Raw genomic sequence first — 27,020 nt, forward strand, 5'->3', positions numbered from 1 at the left:
TTGCAAGAGGAACGCTGTGTTTCTGCCCAGTTTCGAACTGAGGACCTTTCTCGCGTAAAGCGAACGTGATAACCGCTACACTACAGAAACCAACCGATTCAAACAAACAAAAAATGCTGTGGTCATGGCAAGCAATAAAGAACAAGCACTGAAAGTCAAAAAGATCGTTTTCCAAGAGGAAAAAAGCTATGTTTCTGCCCAGTTTCGAACTGAGGACCTTTCGCGTGTGAGGCGAACGTGATAACCGCTACACTACAGAAAACGGATGCAAGCGCTTACTGTGGTGACAACAAGCAATCGAGATCAAGAACTGAAAGTCAAAAGCTTGGATAACAAAGGGTAACAGCGTGTTTCTGCCCAGTTTCGAACTGGGGACCTTTCGCGTGTTAGGCGAACGTGATAACCACTACACTACAGAATCCAGCTGCGGAATGTTACTGTGGTCATGACGAGCCATCGAGAACAAAGACTCAACATCAAAAGCTTTAATATCAACACCTAATGTCATGCTTCTATCGAGTTTCGAACTGGGGACCGTTCGCGTGTGAGGTGAACGTGACAACCACTACACTTCAGAAACTCCATGCAAAGATAAAGATGTTTAAACATGCTGAAATGAACTTGAAAAAGAAAAAAACAGCCAGCCAAAGTCAAGAGGTCTTCCTCTATGTCTGAAGACAGGACAAAGTGCAGTTTGCAACACAGGAACCTTTCATTTGTCAGGCTATTGGAGAAAAAGAACAAACAGGGAAACAAAACCATGCTCCACAAAACATTCTCATGCCTTTGTCCAAAAGCCAAAAAGAAAAAGCACCTAGATGCCTGCTTTCGCACCTTGATCCTATCAGGTGTTACTTGAATTAGGAACACTTAGACACTGTCAAAAACACACATGCTTGCCAAAAGCAAAAACGGGTAGAAATAATCACATTGGTAAAAATAATGCTCATTAAACCAGCAATAGAATATGCTAACTAAGGCTAATTAAGCCAACAATATACGTTTGTGATCAAAATAAAGAAAAGCCACATGTTTCTGCCCGGGATCAAAAAAGGGAACTTTCAGGAGGATGGGAAAATGGACAATCACTACACTACAGTAACCAGACAAGAGCGTTTACTGTGGTCATGGCAAGCATTAAAGATCAAACACTCATTGTCAAAAGCGCTAGTTTGCAGGAGGAACGCTGTGTTTCTGCCCAGTTTCGAACTGAGGACCTTTCGCGTGTAAAGCGAATGTGATAACCGCTACACTACAGAAACCAACCGATTCAAACAAATCAAAAATGCTGTGGTCATGGCAAGCAATAAAGAGCAAGCACTGAAAGTCAAAAAGATCGTTTTCCAAGAGAAAATGCTGTGTTTCTGCCCAGTTTCGAACTGGGGACCTTTCGCGTGTGAGGCGAACGTGATAACCGCTACACTACAGAAACCAAATGCAAGCGCTTACTGTGGTGACAACAAGCAATCGAGATCAAGAACTGAAAGTCAAAAGCTTGGATACTAAAGGGTAAAAGCGTGTTTTTGGCAAGTTTCAAACTGGGGACCTTTCGCGTGTTAGGCAAACGTGATAGCCACTACACTACAGAAACCGGCTGCGGAAGGTTACTGTAGTCATGACGAGCCATCGAGAACAAAGACTCAACGTCAAAAGCTTTAATATCAACGCCTAATGTCATGCTTCTATCCACTTTCGAACTGGGGACCGTTCGCGTGTGAGGTGAACGTGACAACTACTACACTTCAGAAACTCCATGCAAAGCTAAAGATGTTTAAACATGCTGAAATGAACTTGAAAAAGAAAAAAACAGCCAGCCAAAGTCAAGAGGTCTTCCTCTATGTCTGAAGACAGGACAAAGTGCATTTTGCAACACAGGAACCTTTCATTTGTCAGGCTATTGGAGAAAAAGAACAAACAGGGAAACAAAACCATGCTCCACAAAACATTCTCATGCCTTTGTCCAAAAGCCAAAAAGAAAAAGCACCTAGATGCCTCCTTTCGCACCTTGATCCTATCAGGTGTTACTTGAATTAGGAACACTTAGACACTGTCAAAAACACACATGCTTGCCAAAAGCAAAAACGGGTAGAAATAATCACATTGGTAAAAATAATGCTCATTAAACCAGCAATAGAATATGCTAACTAAGGCTAATTAAGCCAACAATATACGTTTGTGATCAAAATAAAGAAAAGCCACATGTTTCTGCCCGGGATCAAAAAAGGGAACTTTCAGGAGGATGGGAAAATGGACAATCACTACACTACAGTAACCAGACAAGAGCGTTTACTGTGGTCATGGCAAGCATTAAAGATCAAACACTCATTGTCAAAAGTGCTAGTTTGCAGGAGGAACGCTGTGTTTCTGCCCAGTTTCGAACTGAGGACCTTTCACGTGTAAAGCGAATGTGATAACCGCTACACTACAGAAACCAACCGATTCAAACAAATCAAAAATGCTGTGGTCATGGCAAGCAATAAAGAGCAAGCACTGAAAGTCAAAAAGATCGTTTTCCAAGAGAAAATGCTGTGTTTCTGCCCAGTTTCGAACTGGGGACCTTTCGCGTGTGAGGCGAACGTGATAACCGCTACACTACAGAAACCAGTTGCAAGCGCTTACTGTGGTGACAACAAGCAATCGAGATCAAGAACTGAAAGTCAAAAGCTTGGATACCAAAGGGTAACAGCGTGTTTCTGCCCAGTTTCGAACTGGGGACCTTTCGCGTGTTAGGCGAACGTGATAACCACTACACTACAGAAACCGGCTGCTGAAGGTTACTGTGGTCATGACGAGCCATCGAGAACAAAGACTCAACGTCAAAAGCTTTAATATCAACGCCTAATGTCATGCTTCTATCCAGTTTTGAACTGGGGACCGTTCGCGTGTGAGGTGAACGTGACACCCACTACACTTCAGAAACTCCATGCAAAGCTAAAGATGTTTAAACATGCTGAAATGAACTTGAAAAAGAAAAAAACAGCCAGCCAAAGTCAAGAGGTCTTCCTCTATGTCTGAAGACAGGACAAAGTGCATTTTGCAACACAGGAACCTTTCATTTGTAAGGCTATTGGAGAAAAAGAACAAACAGGGAAACAAAACCATGCTCCACAAAACATTCTCATGCCTTTGTCCAAAAGCCAAAAAGAGAAAGCACCTAGATGCCTGCTTTCGCACCTTGATCCTATCAGGTGTTACTTGAATTAGGAACACTTAGACACTGTCAAAAACACACATGCTTGCCAAAAGCAAAAACGGGTAGAAATAATCACATTGGTAAAAGTAATGCTCATTAAACCAGCAATAGAATATGCTAACTAATGCTAATTAAGCCAACAATATACGATTGTGATCAAAATAAAGAAAAGCCACATGTTTCTGCCCGGGATCAAAACAGGGAACTTTCAGGAGGATGGCAAAAAGGACAATCACTACACTACAGTAACCAGACAAGAGCGTTTACTGTGGTCATGGCAAGCATTAAAGATCAAGCACTCATTGTCAAAAGCGCAAGTTCGCAAGAGGAGCGCTGTGTTTTTGCCCAGTTTCGAACTGAGGACCTTTTGCGTGTAAAGCGAACGTGATAACCGCTACACTACAAAAACCAACCGATTCAAACAAAAAAAACATGCTGTGGTCATGGCAAGCAATAAAGAACAAGCACTGAAAGTCAAAAAGATCGTTTTCCAAGAGAAATAGCTGTGTTTCTGCCCAGTTTCGAACTGGGGACCTTTCGCGTGTGAGGCAAACGTGATAACCGCTACACTACAGCAACCGGATGCAAGCGCTTACTGTGGTGACAACAAGCAATCGAGATTAAGAACTGAAAGTCAAAAGCTTGGATACCAAAGGGTAACAGCGTGTTTCTGCCCAGTTTCGAACTGGGGACCTTTCGCGTGTTAGGCGAACGTGATAACCACTACACTACAGAAACCGGCTGCGGAAGTTTACTGTGGTCATGATGAGCCATCGAGAACAAAGACTCAACGTCAAAAGCTTTAATATCAACGCCTAACGTCATGCTTCTATCCAGTTTTGAACTGGGGATCGTTCGCGTGTGAGGTGAACGTGACAACCACTACACTTCAGAAACTCCATGCAAAGCTAAAGATGTTTAAACATGCTGAAATGTACTTGAAAAAGAAAAAAACAGCCAGCCAAAGTCAAGAGGTCTTCCTCTATGTCTGAAGACAGGACAAAGTGCATTTTGCAACACAGGAACCTTTCATTTGTCAGGCTATTGGAGAAAAAGAACAAACAGGGAAACAAAACCATGCTCCACAAAACATTCTCATGCCTTTGTCCAAAAGCCAAAAAGAAAAAGCACCTAGATGCCTGCTTTCGCACCTTGATCCTATCAGGTGTTACTTGAATTAAGGGCCTTTTACACTAAGCAACGCACCAGCGATAACGATAGCGATCCGACCAGGCATAGATCGCTGTTGTGTCGTTACGTGATCGCTAGGTAGCTTTCAAACAGTCCACTCTCGTCAACGACTCTAGAGAGATCAGCGATCTGCATAGCGACCTCGTTGCTCGTTGAGTACCTTTCACATTACTAAACAAAAAACGATTCAGACCTCGGTGGGCGTGCTTCAGCGTTTAATTTACAACGCCCCCCAAAGCGCCGATTGTTGGTCACCGCTGCGCTGTCATTGGCCGGCGTCGTCATTAAAGAGGACGTAATAGCGTTACAGTTTAAATCTCTGGAGCGCCGTGGTTAGCTTCTAAACCAGCATTTTTCTCCCTAGAGACAAAAGTGCATTTTTGGTTAGATTTCGCTATTCGTCCTTCAGCAACCCTCTTGAAGAATCATCATCGTTGGTTTTTTTCAAATACCTCCATTTTTAAGATCATCTTAAGAATCAACAGTGCAAATTTTTTTATATTTTTTCTCTATAACTTTCGGATTTTTCGCAACGTCAAAGGTAAGTTTATTTTGGTTCCAAAGTTTTATTTTTTTTTATGCCCTTTTTTTTTGTTTTATTTTATCGTTTTATTTTAGTTTAGTGTAGAAACCGCGCCCGCCCCCATTTTTGTAATTGTTGAACGGGATACCTTTCTAGGACAGCAACCAAGCTTATGCGATTCAAACTCTTTTTTATTGTGTCTATGTTCATTTTGTCCATATGCACATGTCCGAGCAGCCATTTTAGTTTTGAAACCGCGCCCGCCCCCATTTTTGTAATTGTTGAACGGGATACCTTTCTAGGACAGCGACCAAGCTTATGCGATACAAACTCTTTTTTATTGTGTCTATGTTCATTTTGTCCATATGCACATGTCCGAGCAGCCATTTTAGTTTTGAAACCGCGCCCACCCCCATTTTTGTAATTGTTGAACGGGATACCTTTCTAGGACAGCGACCAAGCTTATGCGATACAAACTCTTTTTTATAAAATGTATGTCCGTACCTAAATGAAAGAGTTCTCACCATTTCCTTTCTTTTTTATTACAGATGGCATCAAGTAGCCAAGTTGCAAACAGCCAAGACTTCATACGCCTATTTATTGAGATGTATCGGTCACTGCCCTGCCTCTGGAAGGTGAAGTCTCCAGACTACAGTAACAAATACAAGAAGAAGGTTGCATATGAAAAACTTGTACATCTATATAAAGAAAATCACCCTAGCAAAACGGTTGATGAGGCTGTTATTAAAAAAAAAATTCAAGCTCTACGCACTGTGTTCAAGAAGGAATTGAACAAGGTGGAAAAGTCTACAAGGTCGGGGGCGGGTACCGATGAAGTGTATGTTCCGAAGTTGTGGTACTACAACTTGCTAGAGTTTACGCGAGACCAGGAAATCCCCAGGGTTATGCACTGTTCTATGTCACTGCCACAAGAGGAAGAAACAGTGACACGGCCTGATTCCCCTCTAGTCGATGTAAGTATGTTTTGGGTTTCCCTCCAATAACCTATGATACATATATATGTACATGGTACAGTTGAGTTTTATTCATTAAGTTGATGATTTGAAACTTTGTTCACAGCTGATACCTCTTCATTTTAAATTGGTTTATCATAAGATAATTTCTACAAATTGTCGATGTCAGTACATAGCCAGTACCAATGTTCACACCCCCTCTTAATAAATTATTGTTATGTGTTTACAAAACACTCGTTTTACTTTTTCTGTGTTTTAACCAAGTTTTTCTGTTCTTGCAGCATGTAACAGAAGAGGTGTCACCTACACCATGTGTAATTCCTGAAACCCCTGCAACATCAAACCCAACCGACGAGGAGGCAGAGGAGGCAAGTGTGTCCGTGGGAGCGTACACTGTGCAAAGGCGTCACCCTGTGAGTAGAAAAAGAAAGGCCACCGCTCCACCTTTTCCTGAGTTTGTCGATATAGCAAAGAACATATTGGTGCTGCAGGAAAAGCAAGCCATTGGGGGCTTTGCACACATGGTGGACGAAAGACTTCGGTCTCTGGACGTTACGCAAAGGCTTCAGGCTGAGAGAATTATATTTGAAGCGCTAAATAAAGCTGCTGTTGGACAACTAAAAGACAGTTATATTCTTGTGGATTCCCAAGCAATGTCAATAACCCCATGGCCGCAGACACAAGAACATGTCACAAGCACGCCAAGAAGGGTGATTCAGCTGCTACACAGCATGAACTTTGGAACCCCACATTTGCAGTCTGGCCCATTCATAAATCCTGGAAGGCAGCAACTGAATGACTCAGACTTTAGTTACACTCAATTATAGTTTTTATGTTTACTTGTTGTATTAACAAAATTGTTTGGCTTTTCTTTTTTGTTTGTTTATAAAAAATAAAAATTGAAATTTAAATTTTTGCATTACACATGACTACAATTTCAAGTCCTTTCTAGACTGAGACAAAAATTGTTTTGCCACGCGATAAAGGCAGGTTTTCTAGTCTGGTGTTTAGTTAATTGCCTGCAATTATCTTGTTACGTGGAGTGTTCCATCTTTAAAATTGTGTTATGTCCCAATAGTAATTTTAAACTGTGTCAGTTTCTTTTTTTATTTTTATTTAGGCTTTTTAATTTCTTTCTTTATGACTGATTTTTAAACAAACCATTTTAGTTTAACATATGTCAACATGACATAGACAATTTTTGTAAACAAAAAAAAAAAATTAATTAAATGTTATCACCCTGCGGTTGGGCTGCCACAAATTGGTCCAGCATCACTCCGAGTTGGTGTAACGCAGACATCGCCCTCCTGTGTGCTGCCAAGAGTTCAGGTAAGGTTGGTATTTCTGTTAAGGAAATTTACATTGTTGATGGCGGTTTTGTAAATGTGCATGCATACGGTGCCATAGTATGTGGAGCAGCATATGGTGGCATAATTTGGGTTTGGTAGCAAATGGGGCCATATCCTATGGATCGCAATATGGGGCCATAGTGTTAAGTGGCAGCAGATGGGTGCATACGGTTCATGCTTGTGGTCAAACACTTACGTTTTTGTTGCGCCTCTGACTCTTCAGATGAGGAGATAACAGCCCTTCCACGTCGAGTGGCAACACGTACTAGAAAAGAAAATGTATAAATATAGAATATGCCAGCAACTGTTACACAAATTATAATTTCTCACATGTTAAAAAAAAAAAAAAAAAAAAAGTTGATTACCGGAGGTCGAGTCAGCTCCAGCTTCCCGGAGTGATACTGGAGAAAACACACCAATTGGGGATCAATTGGAGGAAGCAATTTGTGGTTGAGGCGTTGAGGGGGGCGAGGGGGTCCTTACGGGCTCAGGTATCTAAAAATATGAAATTGAGCATTGAACATTTCCAAAGCGGTGAAAACATAAATAAAATGAAACGGTATTGTAATACTCCATTATTGTTTCCTCCCTGGAATAAACTTTGGTTTTTATTTACCGTTCGGCTTATGTGAACCATGACTTCTTTCCCCCCCCCCCCTATTCTTGTATTTTTCAACCCAATAAAAATACTAATAACATGAACAAATGCATTTTATACACTTACGGACTCTGCTTCAGGAGATGCTTGCACCGCCGGGCTTGCGTGTGCTGCGGGGGCTGTTGGTGCTGCAGGTGCTGATGGGGCTGGGGCCGCCGCATGCGCCGCTGTTTGGAAAAAAACAAAACTGAGCGCAAAACCACTTATATTTGCGTTGTGCAATTTCACATGTGCGAATCAAATTATATATTTTTTTTTTACACTGTAAACCCTGTTGAAAAAAAAAAAAAAAAAAACAAAACATATGTTTAAAACATACTATGTGGAACACTCACCTCGGTCCCTCCGCACTTGTTGTTGGAGGCTGGTGAGGAGGTCTCTTGAGCGAAAGCGCAGATCTGCCAGTTTTTTCCTGATTTGCGTTGTGGTGCGCTCAACTCCGAACCGGCGTAACAGTCCTCGCCTGATCCTCCGCAACACAGCCCGCTTGTGTCTCATGGGGTGTGCATGCGCCTGTCCACACGCATAATCGCGCCTCTCCATCTCCTGTACCAGGAAACGCATTTCGGCCTCCCCCCAAGGTGTAGCTCTCTGTCTACCAGCCATTGCTTCCTGTTTTGCTTTCACAACGCAGCAGGGACGGCCACAAGAACGTCGTGACGTCACGACGTTTTCCCGCCTCATTTGGTGACGCTACTGCGTACTTTTAGTTATGGTACTACTGCGCGCTTATCGGTGACGCTATAGCGTCCACTTAAGGGCGGTTGTAAAATGGCGTGCTAACGGATCGCTACAGTGCTGATACTGTGTCGCAGGGCTATGTTATCTTTTTTTTCTTTTAAAAACCAGTAACACTTTGGAAAGTAGCAACTATGTGAATTTATTGTTGTTGTTATCACACAAGAATGAAATAAACATGTTAAATAAACACTTTTGCTGTCTAGATTTCATGCTGCCAAGTAACAGCACCAGGCCCATTAAAATATTGGCAGTATTGGTCCCTGCAGGCCTTAGCATCATCACGGTTTCTTCCCCTTGCCAGTGCTTGAAGTCCAGGTACTGCGGGATCATTGTCGCGCCACCTACCAAGAAGAACCTGACCATTTGTAGTGTCAACAGAGTCCACAAAGGCAGGCGGAGTGTAATCATTCGCATCACGGCGCCGCAGAAAATTGTGCAGCACGCAACAAGCCATAACGACCGAGTCAATGGATTCCAACTTTAGGTTTATGGGTGTGTGGAAAATCCGAAAGCGGCTGGCCATGATGCCAACCGCATTCTCAACAACCCTTCGTGCCCTTGACAAACGGTAGTTAAATATACGTGTTTGCTCCTTCACACTTTTTTGTTGGTACGGTTTCAGCAGATTCGCATGCAGCGCGAAGGCTTCATCACCGACAAAAACAAAGTTGAGGTTGCCGGTTGTCTCTGTGTTGGGAGGCAGGTTCAGGTCATAATTGGTCAATCGCTCTCCAAAAAGTGTATGTTCTAACACTCCACCATCTGAAACCCTGCCGTTCATGCCAACATCAACATTTATGAACTCATAGTTTGCATTAACAAGGGCCATAAGGATTACACTAAAATAGCCCTTATAATTGTAAAAATAGGATCCACTGTTCGGCGGTTGGGTGATCCTCACATGTTTACCATCCAAAGCCCCCCCACAGTTTGGGAACTGCCAAAGCCGCTCAAAATCAGAGGCAATATTTTTCCACTCCGCCACTGTTGTAGGAAACTGGATGTAGCTCCTGAGGCTTTGAACTATGGCATTGCATGTTTCAGGAATCAAACTGCTGAGCAGTGACAAAGAAACGGCAGAAGAAAATTGCAGATCTTTCAGTGATCGTCCGGTGGCCAGGAATCTCAGCGTCACAGTCAATCGTTCGTCTACCGGCACAGCAGCTCGCATTTTGGTATTTCTCCTTTCAATCAATGGCGTCACCCTGGCTAGTAAAAATTTGAAAGAGTCCTCTGACATCCGCAGATAGTTCTTGAAATCCTGAGGATTGTTCTCCTGCAGTTCTCTTACGAGCTGCATGTGTGAGAATTCGGACCTCTTCGCCAACCACTCTCTGGTCCACATGCGCCGCTTTCTTTTGGACCGCCTCTCTTGCATCTGTGCCTCTTCATGTAGCCGACCAGCCTCCAACACCAAAGCAGCAGCCACAATAGCACGCTCTGCGCCGTTCATGATATACAAACTGCAACATAAAATAAAATCAATAGACGATTTGGTAACAAGAGCTTCATTTGTAGAAAGCCAACACAATAATCAATAAAAGTATTACTCTAAAAAACACCTTGCATGGTACTATTGAAATACATACCTGGCAAACAGAGTTGTTCTTTTGATGAATAAAATGAATCCACTAATAAAAGCGCAATAGCGATTGCAATAGGGACGCCGAAGCAACCGCGTTGTGAAAGCCGTTAAAATATAAACGCTGTAGCGACTCACACTGGAACGTTTAAGCCAAACCGGTTAACATCCAATATGCATGGGAACAAAGTGTTGAATGAGGCGTTCCAGCGTTGTCTTTTATAGCTTTTTTGTCAGATACATTTCGCACATTGTCAGCGCTGTAAGGACCAATAGGGAAGAGGAGGCGTGGCCGGTAAGTCACGCCTGTGTCGCTGAGCCATGCGTCATTATTGACGTCACTCATCGTTTTTAAAGCTTCAAACACAACGATAATTACTGAACAGCGGGACGTCAGCGATGGAAAAATGTACCTGCACATTCGAGCACGATCAGCGATAGCCGACGGGGGGTCCGGTCGCTGCTACCTTTCACACTTAACGAGATCGCTAGCGTGATCGCTGTCGCGTCACAATATCGGTGTCGCTTGAGCGATATCACTAGCGATCTCGCTTAGTGTAAAACCCCCTTCTTCAAACACAACGATAATTACTGAACAGCGGGACGTCAGCGATGGAAAAATGTACCTGCACATTCGAGCACGATCAGCGATAGCCGACGGGGGGTCCGGTCGCTGCTACCTTTCACACTTAACGAGATCGCTAGCGTGATCGCTGTCGCGTCACAATATCGGTGTCGCTTGAGCGATATCACTAGCGATCTCGCTTAGTGTAAAACCCCCTTTAGGAACACTTAGACACTGTCAAAAACACACATGCTTGCCAAAAGCAAAAACGGGTAGAAAAAATCACATTGGTAAAAGTAATGCTCATTAAACCAGCAATAGAATATGCTAACTAAGGCTAATTAAGCCAACAATATACGTTTGTGATCAAAATAAAGAAAAGCCACATGTTTCTGCCCGGGATCAAAACAGGGAACTTTCAGGAGGATGGCAAACAGGACAATCACTACACTACAGTAACCAGACAAGAGCGTTTACTGTGGTCATGGCAAGCATTAAAGATGAAGAACTCATTGTCAAAAGCGCTAGTTTGCAAGAGGAACGCTGTGTTTCTGCCCAGTTTCAAACTGCGGACCTTTCGCGTGTAAAGCGAACGTGATAACCGCTACACTACAGAAACCAACCGAGTCAAACAAACAAAAAATGCTGTGGTCATGGCAAGCAATAAAGAACAAGCACTGAAAGTCAAAAAGATCGTTTTCCAAGAGAAAAAGCTGTGTTTCTGCCCAGTTTCGAACCGGGGACCTTTCGCGTGTGAGGCGACCGTGATAACCGCTACACTACAGAAACCAGATGCAAGCGCTTACTGTGGTGACAACAAGCAATCGAGATCAAGAACTGAAAGTCAAAAGCTTTGATATCAAAGGGTAACAGCGTGTTTCTGCCCAGTTTCGAACTGGGGACCTTTCGCGTGTTAGGCGATTGTGATAACCACTACACTACAGAAACCGGCTGCGGAAGGTTACTGTGGTCATGACGAGCCATCGAGAACAAAGACTCAACGTCAAAAGCTTTAATATCAACGCCTAATGTCATGCTTCTATCCAGTTTCGAACTGGGGACCGTTCGCGTGTGAGGTGAACGTGACAACCACTACACTTCAGAAACTCAATGCAAAGCTAAAGATGTTTAAACATGCTGAAATGAATTTGAAAAAGAAAAAAACAGCCAGCCAAAGTCAAGAGGTCTTCCTCTATGTCTGAAGACAGGACAAAGTGCATTTTGCAACACAGGAACCTTTCATTTGTCAGGCTATTGGAGAAAAAGAACAAACAGGGAAACAAAACCATGCTCCACAAAACATTCTCATGCCTTTGTCCAAAAGCCAAAAAGAAAAAGCACCTAGATGCCTGCTTTCGCACCTTGATCCTATCAGGTGTTACTTGAATTAGGAACACTTAGGCCTGTTTCACACTTGCTTTTTTTTGCAGCGCGTTTTTCCCGCAAAAAAATGCATTGAAAAACGCATACAAAAGCATACAACTGCTGCGTTTTTTTCAAGCATTTTTATGAGCATGCATGAAAAAAACGCAGCGGTTTTAAGCGTTTGTATGCGTTTTTAGTGGGTTTTTACCGCGTTTGCGTTTTTTTCCAACATTAGGTGGCCACTCACACTAGCCCAAACCATGACTTTACTAACCCTAACCCTGACCCTAACCCTAACCCTAACCCTGACCCTAACCCTAACCCTAACCCTTAAAAAACCATACTTAACCCTAACCCTGACCCTAACCCTAACCCTAACCCTGACCCTAACCCTTAACCAAACCATACTTAACCTTAACCCTAACCCTAACCCTGACCCTAACCCTAACCCTAACCCTAACCCTAACCCTGACCCTAACCCTTAACCAAACCATACTTAACCCTAACCCTAACCCTAACCCTAACCCTTAACCAAACCATACTTAACCCTAACCCTGACCCTAACCCTAACCCTTACCCTGACCCTAACCCTAACCCTAACCCTTAACCAAACCATACTTAACCTTAACCCTAACCCTAACCCTAACCCTGACCCTAACCCTAACCCTAACCCTAACCCTTAACCAAACCATACTTAACCCTAACCCTAACCCTAACCCTGACCCTAACCCTTAACCAAACCATACTTAACCCTAACCCTGACCCTAACCCTAACCCTAACACTGACCCTAACCCTAACCCTAACCCTAACCCTTAACCAAACCATACTTAACCTTAACCCTAACCCTAACCCTAACCCTAACCCTGACCCTAACCCTAACCCTGACCCTAACCCTTAACCAAACCATACTTAACCCTAACCCTGACCCTAACCCTAACCCTAACCCTAACCCTGACCCTAACCCTAACCCTACACCCCCTTAACTAACCCTAACTTTACCCAAACCCCTAAATTTCATTGTCTAAACTAATGGTAAAAAAAAACGCATGTGCAAAAAAACGCATACATAAGCATGCCAATGCGCACATATGCTCACCATAGACTTATAATGGGTGTCTTGCTGTAAAAAAACGCATTGCGCGCGCATGCGTTTTTTTGAGGCAAATCGGACGCACAAAAAATGCAACAAGTTGCATTTTGTGCGCCCGAGCGCATACCGCAAAAAAACGCATGCGCGGTAAAACGCGTACAAACGCATGTGTATGTGCACATAAGCGCATCCCATGCAAAGTATAGGGAAAAAAAACGCATGCACTATTTAGCGCTAAATTACCGCGAAAAAAAATGCAAATGTGAAACCAGCCTAACAGCGTGTTTCTGCCCAGTTTCATACTGGGGACTTTTCGCGTGTTAGGCGAACGTGATAACCACTACGCTACAGAAACCGGCTGCGGAAGGTTACTGTAGTCATGACGAGCCATAGAGAACAAAGACTCAACGTCAAAAGCTATAATATCAATACCTAATGTCATGCTTCTATCCAGTTTCGAACTTGGGACCGTTCGCGTGTGAGGTGAACGTGACAACCACTACACTTCAGAAACTCCATGCAAATATAAAGATGTTTAAACATGCTGAAATGAACTTGAAAAAGAAAAAAACAGCCAGCCAAAGTCAAGAGGTCTTCCTCTATGTCTGAAGACAGGACAAAGTGCATTTTGCAACACAGGAACCTTTCATTTGTCAGGCTATTGGAAAAAAGAACAAACAGGGAAACAAAACCATGCTCCACAAAACATTCTCATGCCTTTGTCCAAAAGCCAAAAAGAAAAAGCACCTAGATGCCTGCTTTCGCACATTGATCCTATCAGGTGTTAGTTGAATTAGGAACACTTAGGCCTGTTTCACACTTGCTTTTTTTTGCAGCGCGTTTTTCCCACAAAAAAACGCATTAAAAACGCATAAAAAAGCATACAACTGCTGCGTTTTTTTCAAGCATTTTTATGAGCATGCATGAAAAAAACGCAGCGTTTTTATGCGTTTGTATGCGTTTTTAGTGCGTTTTTACCGCGTTTGTGTTTTTTTCCAACATTAGGTGGCCCCTCACACTAACCCAAACCATGACTTTACTAACCCTAACCCTGACCCTAACCCTAACCCTAACCCTGACCCTAACCCTAACCCTAACCCTTAACCAAACCATACTTAACCCTAACCCTGACCCTAACCCTTAACCAAACCATACTTAACCCTAACCCAAACCCTAACTAACTTTAACCCTAACCCTAACACTGACCCTAACCCTAACCCTAACCCTGACCCTAACCCTAACCCTAACCCTTAACCAAACCATACTTAACCCTAACCCTGACCCTAACCCTTAACCAAATCATACTTAACCCTAACCCAAACCCTAACTAACCTTAACCCTAACCCTAACCCTGACCCTAACCCTAACCCTAACCCTGACCCTAACCCTTAACCAAACCATACTTAACCCTAACCCTGACCCTAACCCTGACCCTAACCCTTAACCAAACCATACTTAACCCTAACCCTAACCCTAACCCTGACCCTAACCCTAACCCTAACCCTGACCCTAACCCTAACCCTAACCCTAACCCTGACCCTCACCCTTAACCAAACCATACTTAACCCTAACCCTGACCCTAACCCTGACCCTAACCCTAACCCTAACCCTGACCCTAACCCTTAACCAAACCATACTTAACCCTAACCCTGACCCTAACCCTAACCCTAACCCTTAACAAAACCATACTTAACCCTAACCCTGACCCTAACCCTTAACCAAAACATACTTAACCCTAACCCAAACCCTAACTAACCTTAACCCTAACCCTAACCCTAACCCTAACCCTAACCCTGACCCTAACCCTTAACCAAACCATACTTAACCCTAACCCTGAACCTAACACTGACCCTAACCCTTAACCAAACCATACTTAACCCTAACCCTGACCCTAACCCTGACCCTAACCCTAACCCTAACCCTAACCCTGACCCTAACCCTAACCCTAACCCTGACCCTAACCCTAACCCTAACCCTAACCCTGACCCTAACCCTTAACCAAACCATACTTAACCCTAACCCTGACCCTAACCCTGACCCTAACCCTAACCCTAACCCTAACCCTGACCCTAACCCTTAACCAAACCATACTTAACCCTATCCCTGACCCTAACCCTGACCCTAACCCTTACCCTAACCCTAACCCTAACCATGACCCTAACCCTTAACCAAACCATACTTAACCCTAACCCTGACCCTAACCCTAACCCTAACCCTAACCCTGACCCTAACCCTTAACCAAACCATACTTAACCCTAACCCTGACCCTAACCCTAACCCTAACCCTGACCCTAACCCTAACCCTAAACCCCCTTAACTAACCCTAACTTTACCCAAACCCCTAAATTCCATTGTCTAAACTAATGGTAAAAAAAAAAACGCATGTGCAAAAAAACGCATACATAAGCATGCCAATGCGCACATATGCTCACCATAGACTTATAATGGGTGTCTTACTGTAAAAAAACGCATTGCGCGCGCATGCGTTTTTTTGAGGCAAATCGGACGCACAAAAAATGCAACAAGTTGCATTTTGTGCGCCCGAGAGCATACCGCAAAAAAACGCATGCGCGGTAAAACGCGTACAAACGCATGTGTAAGCGCACATAAGCGCATCCCATGCAAAGTATAGGAAAAAAAAACGCATGCGCTATTTAGCGCTAAATTACCGCGAAAAAAAACGCAAATGTGAAACCAGCCTTAGACACTGTCAAAAACACACATGCTTGCCAAAAGCAAAAACGGGTAGAAATAATCACATTGGTAAAAGTAATGCTCATTAAACCAGCAATAGAATATGCTAACTAAGGCTAATTAAGCCAACAATATACGTTTGTGATCAAAATAAAGAAAAGCCTCATTTTTCTGCCCGGGATCAAAACAGGGAACTTTCAGGAGGATGGCAAACAGGACAATCACTACACTACAGTAACCAGACAAGAGAGTTTACTGTGGTCATGGCAAGCATTAAAGATCAAGCACTCATTGTCAAAAGCGCTAGTTTGCAAGAGGAACGCTGTGTTTCTGCCCAGTTTCGAACTGAGGCCCTTTCTCGTGTAAAGCGAACGTGATAACCGCTACACTACAGAAACCAACCTATTCAAGCAAACAAAAAATGCTGTGGTCATGGCAAGCAATAAAGAACAAGCTCTGAAAGTCAAAAAGATCGTTTTCCAAGAGGAAAAGCTGTGTTTCTGCCCAGTTTCGAACAGGGGACCTTTCGCGTGTGAGGCGAACGTGATAACCGCTACACTACAGAAACCAGAAGCAAGCGCTTACTGTGGTGACAACAAGCAATCGAGATCAAGAACTGAAAGTCAAAAGCTTGGATGCCAAAGTGTAACAGTGTGTTTCTGCCCAGTTTTGAACTGGGGACCTTTCGCGTGTGAGGTGAACGTGATAACAACTACACTACAGAAACCGGATGCAAGCGCTTACTGTGGTGACAACAAGCAATCGAGATCAAGAACTGAAAGTCAAAAGCTTGGATACCAAACGGTAACCGCGTGTTTCTGCCCAGTTTCGAACTGGGTACCTTTCTCGTGTTAGGCGAACGTGATAACCACTACACTACAGAAACCGGCTGCGGAAGGTTACTGTGGTCATGACGAGCCATCGAGGACAAACACTCAATGTCAAAAGCTTTAATATCAACGCTTAATGTCATGCTTCTCTCCAGTTACGAACTGGGGACCGTTCGCGTGTGAGGTGAACGTGACAACCACTACACTGCAGAAACTCCATGCAAAGATAAAGATGTTTAAACATGCTGAAATGAAATTGAAAAAGAAAAAAACAGCCAGCCAAAGTCAAGAGGTCTTCCTCTATGTCTGAAGACAGGACAAAGTGCATTTTGCAACACAGGAACCTTTCATTTGTCAGGCTATTGGAGAAAAAGAACAAACAGGGAAACAAAACCATGCTCCACAAAACATTCTCATGCCTTTGTCCAAAAGACAAAAAGAAAAAGCACCTAGATGCCTGCTTTCGCACCTTGATCCTATCAGGTGTTACTTGAATTAGGAACACTTAGACACTGTCAAAAACACACATGCTTGCCAAAAGCAAAAACGGGTAGAAATAATCACATTGGTAAAAGTAATGCTCATTAAACCAGCAATAGAATATGCTAACTAAGGCTAATTAAGCCAACAATATACGTTTGTGATCAAAATAAAGAAAAGCCACATGTTTCTGCCCGGGGTCAAAACAGGGAACTTTCAGAAGGATGGCAAACAGGACAATCACAACACTACATTAACGAGACAAGAGCATTTACTGTGGTCATGGCAAGCATTAAAAATCAAGCACTCATTGTCAAAAGGACTAGTTTGCAAGAGGAACGCTGTGTTTCTGCCCAGTTTCGAAGTGAGGACCTTTCGCGTGTAAAGCGAACGTGATAACCACTACACTACAGAAACCAACCGCTTCAAACAAACAAAAAATGCTGTGGTCATGGCAAGCAATAAAGAACAAGCACTGAAAGTCAAAAAGATCGTTTTCCAAGAGAAAAAGCTGTGTTTCTGCCCAGTTTCAAACTGAGGACTTTTCGCGTGTGGGACAAACGTGATAACCGCTACACTACAGAAACAGGAAGCAAGTGCTAACTGTGGTGACAACAAGCGCTAACTGTGGTGACAACAAGCAATCGAGATCAAGAACTGAAGGTCAAAAGCTTGGATACAAAAGGGTAACAGCGTGTTTCTGCCCAGTTTCGAACTGGGGACCTTTCGCGTGTTAGGCGAACGTGATAACCACTACACTACAGAAACCGTCTGCGGAAGGTTAATGTGGTCATGACGAGCCATCGAGAACAAAGACTCAATGTCAAAAGGTTTAATATCAACGCCTAATGTCATGCTTCTTTCCAGTTTCGAACTGGGGACCGTTCGCGTGTGAGGTGAAAGTGACAACCACTACACTTCAGAAACTCCATGCAAAGCTAAAGATGATTAAACATGCTGAAATGAACTTGAAAAAGAAAAAAACATCCAGCCAAAGTCAAGAGGTCTTCCTCTATGTCTGAAGACAGGACAAAGTGCATTTTGCAACACAGGAACCTTTCATTTGTCAGGCTATTGGAGAAAAAGAACAAACAGGGAAACAAAACCATGCTCCACAAAACATTCTCATGCCTTTGTCCAAAAGCCAAAAAGAAAAAGCACCTAGATGCCTGCTTTCGCACCTTGATCCTATCAGGTGTTACTTGAATTAGGAACACTTAGACAGTGTCAAAAACAAACATGCTTGCCAAAAGCAAAAACGGGTAGAAATAATCACATTGGTAAAAGTAATGCTCATTAAACCAGCAATAGAATATGCTAACTAAGGCTAATTAAGCCAACAATATACGTTTGTGATCAAAATAAAGAAAAGCCACATGTTTCTGCCCGGGATCAAAACAGGGAACTTTCAGGAGGATGGCAAACAGGACAATCACTACACTACAGTAACCAGACAAGAGCGTTTACTGTGGTCATGGCAAGCATTAAAGATCAAGCACTCATTGTCAAAAGCGCTAGTTTGCAAGCGGAACGCTGTGTTTCTGCCCAGTTTCGAACTGAGGACCTTTTGCGTGTAAAGCTAACGTGATAACCGCTACACTACAGAAACCAACCGATTCAAACAAACAAAAAATGCTGTGGTCATGGCAAGCAATAAAGAACAAGCACTGAAAGTCAAAAAGATCGTTTTCCAAGAGAAAAAAAGCTGTGTTTCAGCCCAGTTTCGAACTGGGGACCATTCGCGTGTGAGGCGAACATGATAACCGCTACACTACAGAAACGGGATGCAAGCGCTTACTGTGGTGACAACAAGCAATCGAGATCAAGAACTGAAAGTCAAAAGTTTGGATACCAAAGGGTAACAGCGTGTTTCTGCCCAGTTTCAAACTGAGGACCGTTCGCGTGTAAAGCGAACGTGATAACCACTACACTACAGAAACCAACCGGTTCAACAAAACGAAAAATGCTGTGGTCATGGCAAGCAATAAAGAACAAGCACTGAATGTCAAAAAGATCGTTTTCCAAGAGAAAAGCTGGGTTTCTGCCCATCTTCAAACTGGGGACCTTTCGCGTGTGAGGCAAACGTGATAACCGCTACACTACAGAAACCGGATGGAAGCACTTACTGTGGTGACAACAAGCAATCGAGATCAAGAACTGAAAGTCAAAAGCTTGGATACCAAAGGGTAACAGCGTGTTTCTGCCCAGTTTTGAACTGGGGACCTTTCGCGTGTTAGGCGAACTTGATAACCACTACACTACAGAAACCGGCTGCGGAAGGTTACTGTGGTCATGACGAGCCATCGAGAACAAAGACTCAACGTCAAAAGCTTTAATATCAACGCCTAATGTCATGCTTCTATCCAGTTTCGATCTGTGGACCGTTCGCGTGTGAGGTGAACGTGACAACCACTACACTTCAGAAACTCCATGCAAAGCTAAAGATGTTTAAACATGCTGAAATGCACTTGAAAAAGAAAAAAACAGCCAGCCAAAGTCAAGAGGTCTTCCTCTATGTCTGAAGACAGGACAAAGTGCATTTTGCAACACAGGAACCTTTCATTTGTCAGGCTATTGGAAAAAAGAACAAACAGGGAAACAAAACCATTTTCCACAAAACATTCTCATGCCTTTGTCCAAAAGCCAAAAAGAAAAAGCACCTAGATGCCTGCTTTCGCACATTGATCCTATTAGGTGTTACTTGAATTAGAATCATAGAATCATAGAGTTGGAAGGGACCTCCTGGGCCATCTAGTCCAACCCCTTGCTCAAAGCAGGCTTCGCTAAATCATCCCAGTCAGATATCTGTCCAGCCTCTGTTTGAAGACTTCCAATGAAGGAGAACTCACTACTTCTCGTGTCAGCCTGTTCCACTCATTGATCACTCTAATTGTCAACAAGTTTTTTCTAATATCTAATCCATGTCTCCTCCCATTCAGTTTCATCCCATTGCTTCTAGTCTTTCCTTGTGCAAATGAGAATAAAGTTGATCCTTCTACAATGTGTCAGCCCTTTAGATATTTGTATACAGCTATTAAGTCTCCTCTCAGTCTTCTCTTTTGCAAACTAAACATTCCCAAATCCTGCAACCTTTCCTCATAAGACAGGGTTTGCAGACCGGTCACCATTCTGGTCGCTCTTTTCTGAACTTGCTCCAGTTTGTTGATGTCTTTTTTAAAATGTGGTGCCCAAAACTGGACACAATATTCCAGATGAGGTCTGAGCAAAGAGGAGTAGAGGGAAATAATGACTTCACATGATCTAGACTTTATGCTTCTGTTAATACATCCTAGAATTGCATTTGCCTTTTTTGCTGCTGCATCACACTGTTGACTCATATTCAGTCTGTGATCTATTAGTATACCCAAGTCTTTTTCACATGTGCTGTCACTTAGCCCTATTCCTCCCATTCTATATATGCTTTTTTCATTTTTATTGCCCAGATGTATTACTTTGCATTTCTCCCTGTTAAAAACCATTCTGTTAGTTGCTGCCCACTTCTCCAGTTTATTTAAATCTTTTTGAATCCTCTCTCTCTCTTCTCTAGTATTAGCTATCCCTCCTAGCTTTGTGTCATCAGCAAATTTAATCAGTTTACCCTCAATTCCTTCATCTAAATCGTTGATAAAGATGTTGAACAATACAGGGCCCAGGACAGAGCCCTGTGGAACCCCACTTGAGACATTCTTCCAACTGGATGTGCAGCCATTTACGACCACTCTTTGGGTCCGATCACTAAGCCAGTTATGAATCCACCTAACAGTTGCCTTGTCCATTCCATACTTAGTCATTTTTTCAATAAGGATTGTATGAGAGACTTTGTCAAATGCTTTGCTGAAGTCAAGATATACTATACAGTGGGGCAAAAAAGTATTTAGTCAGTCAGCAATAGTGCAAGTTCCACCACTTAAAAAGATGAGAGGCGTCTGTAATTTACATCATAGGTAGACCTCAACTATGGGAGACAAACTGAGAAAAAAAAATCCAGGAAATCACATTGTCTGTTTTTTTTTCATTTTATTTGCATATTATGGTGGAAAATAAGTATTTGGTCAGAAACAAGCAATCAAGATTTCTGGCTCTCACAGACCTGTAACTTCTTCTTTAAGAGTCTCCTCTTTCCTCCACTCATTACCTGTAGTAATGGCACCTGTTTAAACTTGTTATCAGTATAAAAAGACACCTGTGCACACCCTCAAACAGTCTGACTCCAAACTCCACTATGGTGAAGACCAAAGAGCTGTCAAAGGACACCAGAAACAAAATTGTAGCCCTGCACCAGGCTGGGAAGACTGAATCTGCAATAGCCAACCAGCTTGGAGTGAAGAAATCAACTGTGGGAGCAATAATTAGAAAATGGAAGACATACAAGACCACTGATAATCTCCCTCGATCTGATGCTCCACGCAAAATCCCACCCCGTGGGGTCAGAATGATCACAAGAACGGTGAGCAAAAATCCCAGAACCATGCGGGGGGACCTAGTGAATGAACTGCAGAGAGCTGGGACCAATGTAACAAGGCCTACCATAAGTAACACACTACGCCACCATGGACTCAGATCCTGCAGTGCCAGACGTGTCCCACTGCTTAAGCCTGTACATGTCCGGGCCCGTCTGAAGTTTGCTAGAGAGCATTTGGATGATCCAGAGGAGTTTTGGGAGAATGTCCTATGGTCTGATGAAACCAAACTGGAACTGTTTGGTAGAAACACAACTTGTCGTGTTTGGAGGAAAAAGAATACTGAGTTGCATCCATCAAACACCATACCTACTGTAAAGCATGGTGGTGGAAACATCATGCTTTGGGGCTGTTTCTCTGCAAAGGGGCCAGGACGACTGATCCGGGTACATGAAAGAATGAATGGGGCCATGTATCGTGAGATTTTGAGTGCAAACCTCCTTCCATCAGCAAGGGCATTGAATATGAAACGTGGCTGGGTCTTTCAACATGACAATGATCCAAAACACACTGCCAGGGCAACGAAGGAGTGGCTTCGTAAGAAGCATTTCAAGGTCCTGGAGTGGCCTAGCCAGTCTCCAGATCTCAACCCTATAGAAAACCTTTGGAGGGAGTTGAAAGTCTGTGTTGCCAAGCGAAAAGCCAAAAACATCACTGCTCTAGAGGAGATCTGCATGGAGGAATGGGCCAACATACCAACAACAGTGTGTGGCAACCTTGTGAAGACTTACAGAAAACGTTTGACCTCTGTCATTGCCAACAAAGGATATATCACAAAGTATTGAGATGAAATTTTGTTTCTGACCAAATACTTATTTTCCACCATAATATGCAATTAAAATGAAAAAAAAAACAGACAATGTGATTTTCTGGATTTTTTTTCTCAGTTTGTCTCCCATAGTTGAGGTCTACCTATGATGTAAATTACAGACGCCTCTCATCTTTTTAAGTGGTGGAACTTGCACTATTGCTGACTGACTAAATACTTTTTTGCTCCACTGTATCTACAGCATTTCCTTGATCCACCCAATCAGTGATACCGTCATAGAAGGAAATTAAATTAGTTTGACATGACTTATTAGTTACAAACCCATGCTGACTCTGTATAATCACTTAATTCTTATCCAGGTATTGACATACATGTTGTTTAATAATTTGTTCAAAGATCTTTCCTGGTATAGAAGTCAGACTCACCAGCCTATAGTTGCCTGGGTCCACCTTCTTCCCCTTTTTGAAGATAGGAACAACATTTGCTCTTCTCCAGTCTTCTGGCACTTCTCCTGTTCTCCAAGAATTTTCAAAGATTATGGAGAGGGGTTCAAAAATTTCTTCTGCTATCTCCTTCAGTACTCTGGGGTTTAATTCATCTGGACCTGGAGACTTGAATTCATTTAGGTTAGCTAAGTGTTTCCTCACTATCTTTCTGTTTATAGATATCCTGGATTCTTCTATTCCCTTAATAGCACAGTGAATAACAGTTGATGTTACATTTCCTTTCTGAGAGAAAACAGATGCAAAATAGGAATTTAAAAGTTCAGCCTTCTCAACATCCTGTCTTACCATTTCATCATTTTCATCCTGTAAAAATCCTATAGCATCTTTGACTTTTCTTTTACTGTTGACATATCCCCAAAATCCTTTATTATTGCTTTTGACATCTCTTGCAAGCCTCAATTCATTTTCAGCTTTAGCTAATCTGATTTGTGACCTGCAGGTTCTGCAGACAGAATTATATTCTTCTTTAGATATGCCTCCCTCTTTCCATTTTATAAACATTTTTTTCTTCCTTTTTAGCATGTGCTTAAGTTCTGTGTTCATCCATCCTGGTTTCCTTAAATGCTTCCTATTCTTCCCTCTTTTCGGAATTGTTAACAACTGTGCTTTGAGAATTTCATTTTTCAAGATTTCCCATCCTTCCTGGACATTTTTGTCTTTAAGGATATCCAGCCATTGGATCCCTCCAATTCTCTTTCTGAATCCCTTAAAATCTGCCTTTCTGAAATCTAACCTTGACGTCTGAGTCTTCACAGGTCTTCCACCTCTAGTTATCCAAAATTCTAAAATAGCATGGTCGCTACCTCCTAGGGTCCCAGCCACTTTTACCTCCTCAACCATTTCCTCCCTGTTTATAAGGATTAGATCCAAGGTAGCAGTTCCCCTTGTTTTCTCCCTTACCTTTTGGAAGATAAAGTTGTCAGCAAGAGAGGATAAGAATTTCCTTGACCTGTTAGTTTTGCCTGAGAGAGATTCCCAACAAATGTCTGGATAGTTGAAATCTCCCATGACAACTATGTCATATTTTTTGGAGAACTTGGCCATTTCATGCATAAAGAGTTCATCCATATCTTCAGCTTGCACAGGCGGCCTGTAGTAAATACCTACAATGGTGTCCTTTCCATTGTTCTGTCCTTGTATTCTTACCCAAACAGTTTCCACAGAACGCCCAGTCTCTGAAGCTTCAATCTCTGTGCAGATATATGCGTTTCTAACATACAATGCGACACCCCCTCCTCGTTTATCAAGTCTGTTTCTTGCAAATAAGTTGTATCCTTCTAGTCTTGTATTCCAATCATGTGTATTGTCCCACCAAGTTTCGGTGATTCCAATGACATCATATTTCTTTTCCTGTGTTAGTAGTTCCAATTCTCCTTGTTTGTTGCCCATGCTTTGTGCATTAGTATAGAAACATTTTAGTTTGTGATTGGTTTCTCTTTCTCCAATATTTTTATTAATTAGATTCTTTCATCTTTGTTCTTCCTTTCCACTTCTAATAGCAGAGTTCTCAATAGCATTTGTGAGGTGTATGGCTTTTTCTGGTCTTTTGCTTCCCTTCCCATGTTGTTCTAGTTTAAAGCTCTCCTTACAAGTGTAGCAAGGCGACTTCCAAATACCTGCTTTCCAGTCTTCGTAAGGTGCACCCCATCTTTAGCAAGTAGTCCATCGTATAAGTAGTTCACTACGTGATCCAGAAATCCAAATCGTTGCTGACGGCACCATCGACGTAGCCAGTTGTTCACCTGCAGAATCTTATTCCACCTCCTTGTTCCATGGCCATCCACTGGGAGGATGGAAGAGAAGACCACCTGCGCTCCCAGTTCTTTCACTTTCTTGCCTAAGTCTTCAAAGTCTCTGCAGATGGTTTCCAGGTCGTTTCTTGCGGTGTCATTTGTTACCACATGTAGTAGCAGGAATGGATAGTCATCTGTAGGTCTGAAGAGTCCTGATATCCTGTCAGACACATCTTTAATTTTTGCACCTGGAAGACAGCACATTTCTCTTGAAGTTATATCTGGTCTGCAGATAGCGGCCTCTGTTCCTCTCAACAGGGAATCCCCCATGACCACCACTCTCCGTTTCTTCTTCACAACATTTTTCCTTCTCCATCTAGGAGGACTCTGAAGGCGTACAAGGTTGCTGTTTGTTGGCAAAGTCTTATCCTGATGTATTTCGTCATCGTTTTCCTGCGTGAGAGCCTGGTACTGGTTTCTGAGCAGTATGGGTGCTGAGTGCCTCCTGATCCTCCTGCTTCTCTGGGTCACATGTCTCCATTCCTCTGTTTATTCAGGTGCACTTCGAATTTCTTCTCTTTCTGTAACATGAAGAGATAATTCTGCCCTGTCCAAGAACTCTTCACCTTCCTTAATAATCTTCAACGTAGCTAACCTCTCTTTGAGATTTTGCAACTTTTCCTCCAACAGGGTCACAAGCTTGCATTTGTGGCATGTGAAGTTTGGCTTTTCCACTGGTAAATCTGTGAACATGTAGCAAGAAATGCAGCTCACCAAATGGCTCCTGGCCTCTTCCATCTTGAGATTTCTTAAAAATGATGAAAGATGAGCAAAAATTTTTCCGATTTCCTCTTTTCAGCTGCAACGGCCAAAACCCAGTGATCGTTGAGCTCACGGAGACTCTTCACTTATCCCAGAAGGCACTGGGAATATGCAAATGATCTCCTCAAGACTCTTCCCCTGGAACACTTAGACACTGTCAAAAACACACATGCTTGCCAAAAGCAAAAACGGGTAGAAATAATCACATTGGTAAAAGTAATGCTCATTAAACCAGCAATAGAATATGCTAACTAAGGCTAATTAAGGCTACTTTCACACATCAGGTTTTCGGCGTCAGGCGCGATGGGGCGTCGTGCCGGAACGCCGGATCCGGCAAATGTTTAGTAAAACCGGATGTGACGTATCTGGTTTTCTGCCGGATCCGTCTTTTTCTTGACAGACAAAACCGGATCCGTCTCATTTGGTTCATCCGTTTTTCTATCCGTTTTTCGACGGATTACGCCGGATCCGGTTTTTAAAATTGACCCTTGTGGCCTTCCGAACGGGATTGGCTACTGGAAAACTATATATAGAGTGTTCCTACAGCCCTTCTTTGACAGGTTGTCGAAGAGAAAGTGCAGGTTGGAGAGAAGAGCAAGTTACTGGCGAAGATGGATGTTGTCATTGGAAATATTTTGAAGAATTTGGCGGTTTTTATAGCGGAGGCGAATCGTTTGAGGGTGATTGTTCTGGAGAAGGAGAGAGCGAGACAGCAGCGCATCAGGCATCGTAGATGACGTTTGTGGATCCACCCCATCACAGCCAAGAGAATGACGCGTGGGGTCTATTCTACACTCTGCATGGACCTTCGACGAAACCCGGATAAATTTTTTGGATATGTTAGGATGAAAATGGAGAATTTTGATTACTTGGTGGAGCGCATTGCACACCTCATAAGAAAAGCGAACACCTATTGCCGCTTCTCTGTTTCACCCGCAGAGCGTCTGATGGTGACTTTAAGGTAAGCCACATTTATTGGATGTGATCGCATCAGAGCACACTTTCACTGCAATCTTGTTGGTGGTAGTTTGTATCTCCAAGTGTTATAGCTCAGTTTTGGTATGTAATGCTGTGATTTAAAACTAATTTATTGTTTTTTAATTCCCCACAGATTTCTTGCAACTGGAGAATCCCTTTCGTCACTGCATTTCCAGTACAGACTCGGGATTTCCACCATATCTGGAATTGTGAAGTGCACATGCCGTGCACTGTGGGACTCCTTAGCTGAAGAGTTTTTACCAGAGCCCACAACAGAGAGGTGGATTGAAATTGCTGACAAGTTTCAACAGATATGTCAGTTTCCCAACTGCTTGGGCGCTGTGGACGGGAAACATTTCCGCATTGTAAAGCCAGCTGGATCGGGATCGGAATATTTCAATTACAAGAAATATTTTTCAATTGTCCTCATGGCCATCGCTGACGCGGAATACAAATTTATTGCGGTTGATATTGGGGCCTATGGCCGCTCCAATGACTCTCAAGTTTTCAAACTGT

At 42.8% G+C, this 27,020-nt stretch overlaps 1 long non-coding RNA gene and 15 other non-coding genes across 16 annotated transcripts; all 16 read right to left on the bottom strand.

Moving 5' to 3' along the window:
* Positions 1-189: 189 nt before the first annotated feature.
* TRNAV-CAC (transfer RNA valine (anticodon CAC)) lies at positions 190-263 on the bottom strand. Its single transcript has one exon. It is a non-coding gene; the product is annotated as a tRNA-Val (tRNA).
* Positions 264-348: 85 nt separating this feature from the next.
* TRNAV-AAC (transfer RNA valine (anticodon AAC)) lies at positions 349-421 on the bottom strand. The gene has a single exon. It is a non-coding gene; the product is annotated as a tRNA-Val (tRNA).
* A 768-nt stretch (positions 422-1,189) lies between these two features.
* On the bottom strand, positions 1,190-1,262 carry TRNAV-UAC (transfer RNA valine (anticodon UAC)). The gene has a single exon. It is a non-coding gene; the product is annotated as a tRNA-Val (tRNA).
* Positions 1,263-1,359: 97 nt separating this feature from the next.
* On the bottom strand, positions 1,360-1,432 carry TRNAV-CAC (transfer RNA valine (anticodon CAC)). Its single transcript has one exon. It is a non-coding gene; the product is annotated as a tRNA-Val (tRNA).
* A 927-nt stretch (positions 1,433-2,359) lies between these two features.
* On the bottom strand, positions 2,360-2,432 carry TRNAV-UAC (transfer RNA valine (anticodon UAC)). Its single transcript has one exon. It is a non-coding gene; the product is annotated as a tRNA-Val (tRNA).
* Positions 2,433-2,529: 97 nt separating this feature from the next.
* Positions 2,530-2,602, bottom strand: TRNAV-CAC (transfer RNA valine (anticodon CAC)). Its single transcript has one exon. It is a non-coding gene; the product is annotated as a tRNA-Val (tRNA).
* An 86-nt stretch (positions 2,603-2,688) lies between these two features.
* Positions 2,689-2,761, bottom strand: TRNAV-AAC (transfer RNA valine (anticodon AAC)). Its single transcript has one exon. It is a non-coding gene; the product is annotated as a tRNA-Val (tRNA).
* A 768-nt stretch (positions 2,762-3,529) lies between these two features.
* Positions 3,530-3,602, bottom strand: TRNAV-UAC (transfer RNA valine (anticodon UAC)). The gene has a single exon. It is a non-coding gene; the product is annotated as a tRNA-Val (tRNA).
* Positions 3,603-3,858: 256 nt separating this feature from the next.
* TRNAV-AAC (transfer RNA valine (anticodon AAC)) lies at positions 3,859-3,931 on the bottom strand. Its single transcript has one exon. It is a non-coding gene; the product is annotated as a tRNA-Val (tRNA).
* A 3,186-nt stretch (positions 3,932-7,117) lies between these two features.
* On the bottom strand, positions 7,118-7,656 carry LOC141076916 (uncharacterized). The gene is made up of 3 exons (XR_012227532.1): positions 7,596-7,656; positions 7,427-7,495; positions 7,118-7,225 (listed from the first exon to the last, which is right to left on the bottom strand). It is a non-coding gene; the product is annotated as an uncharacterized lncRNA (long non-coding RNA).
* An 8,595-nt stretch (positions 7,657-16,251) lies between these two features.
* On the bottom strand, positions 16,252-16,324 carry TRNAV-UAC (transfer RNA valine (anticodon UAC)). The gene has a single exon. It is a non-coding gene; the product is annotated as a tRNA-Val (tRNA).
* A 1,256-nt stretch (positions 16,325-17,580) lies between these two features.
* TRNAV-UAC (transfer RNA valine (anticodon UAC)) lies at positions 17,581-17,653 on the bottom strand. Its single transcript has one exon. It is a non-coding gene; the product is annotated as a tRNA-Val (tRNA).
* Positions 17,654-17,931: 278 nt separating this feature from the next.
* Positions 17,932-18,004, bottom strand: TRNAV-AAC (transfer RNA valine (anticodon AAC)). Its single transcript has one exon. It is a non-coding gene; the product is annotated as a tRNA-Val (tRNA).
* A 768-nt stretch (positions 18,005-18,772) lies between these two features.
* TRNAV-UAC (transfer RNA valine (anticodon UAC)) lies at positions 18,773-18,845 on the bottom strand. The gene has a single exon. It is a non-coding gene; the product is annotated as a tRNA-Val (tRNA).
* Positions 18,846-18,944: 99 nt separating this feature from the next.
* Positions 18,945-19,017, bottom strand: TRNAV-CAC (transfer RNA valine (anticodon CAC)). Its single transcript has one exon. It is a non-coding gene; the product is annotated as a tRNA-Val (tRNA).
* Positions 19,018-19,103: 86 nt separating this feature from the next.
* Positions 19,104-19,176, bottom strand: TRNAV-UAC (transfer RNA valine (anticodon UAC)). The gene has a single exon. It is a non-coding gene; the product is annotated as a tRNA-Val (tRNA).
* Positions 19,177-27,020: the final 7,844 nt, after the last annotated feature.

The sequence above is a fragment of the Dendrobates tinctorius genome, unplaced genomic scaffold (assembly GCF_039654945.1).
Source record: "Dendrobates tinctorius isolate UK_male_01 unplaced genomic scaffold, ASM3965494v1 ptg000432c, whole genome shotgun sequence".
Classification (NCBI taxonomy): domain Eukaryota; kingdom Metazoa; phylum Chordata; class Amphibia; order Anura; family Dendrobatidae; genus Dendrobates; species Dendrobates tinctorius.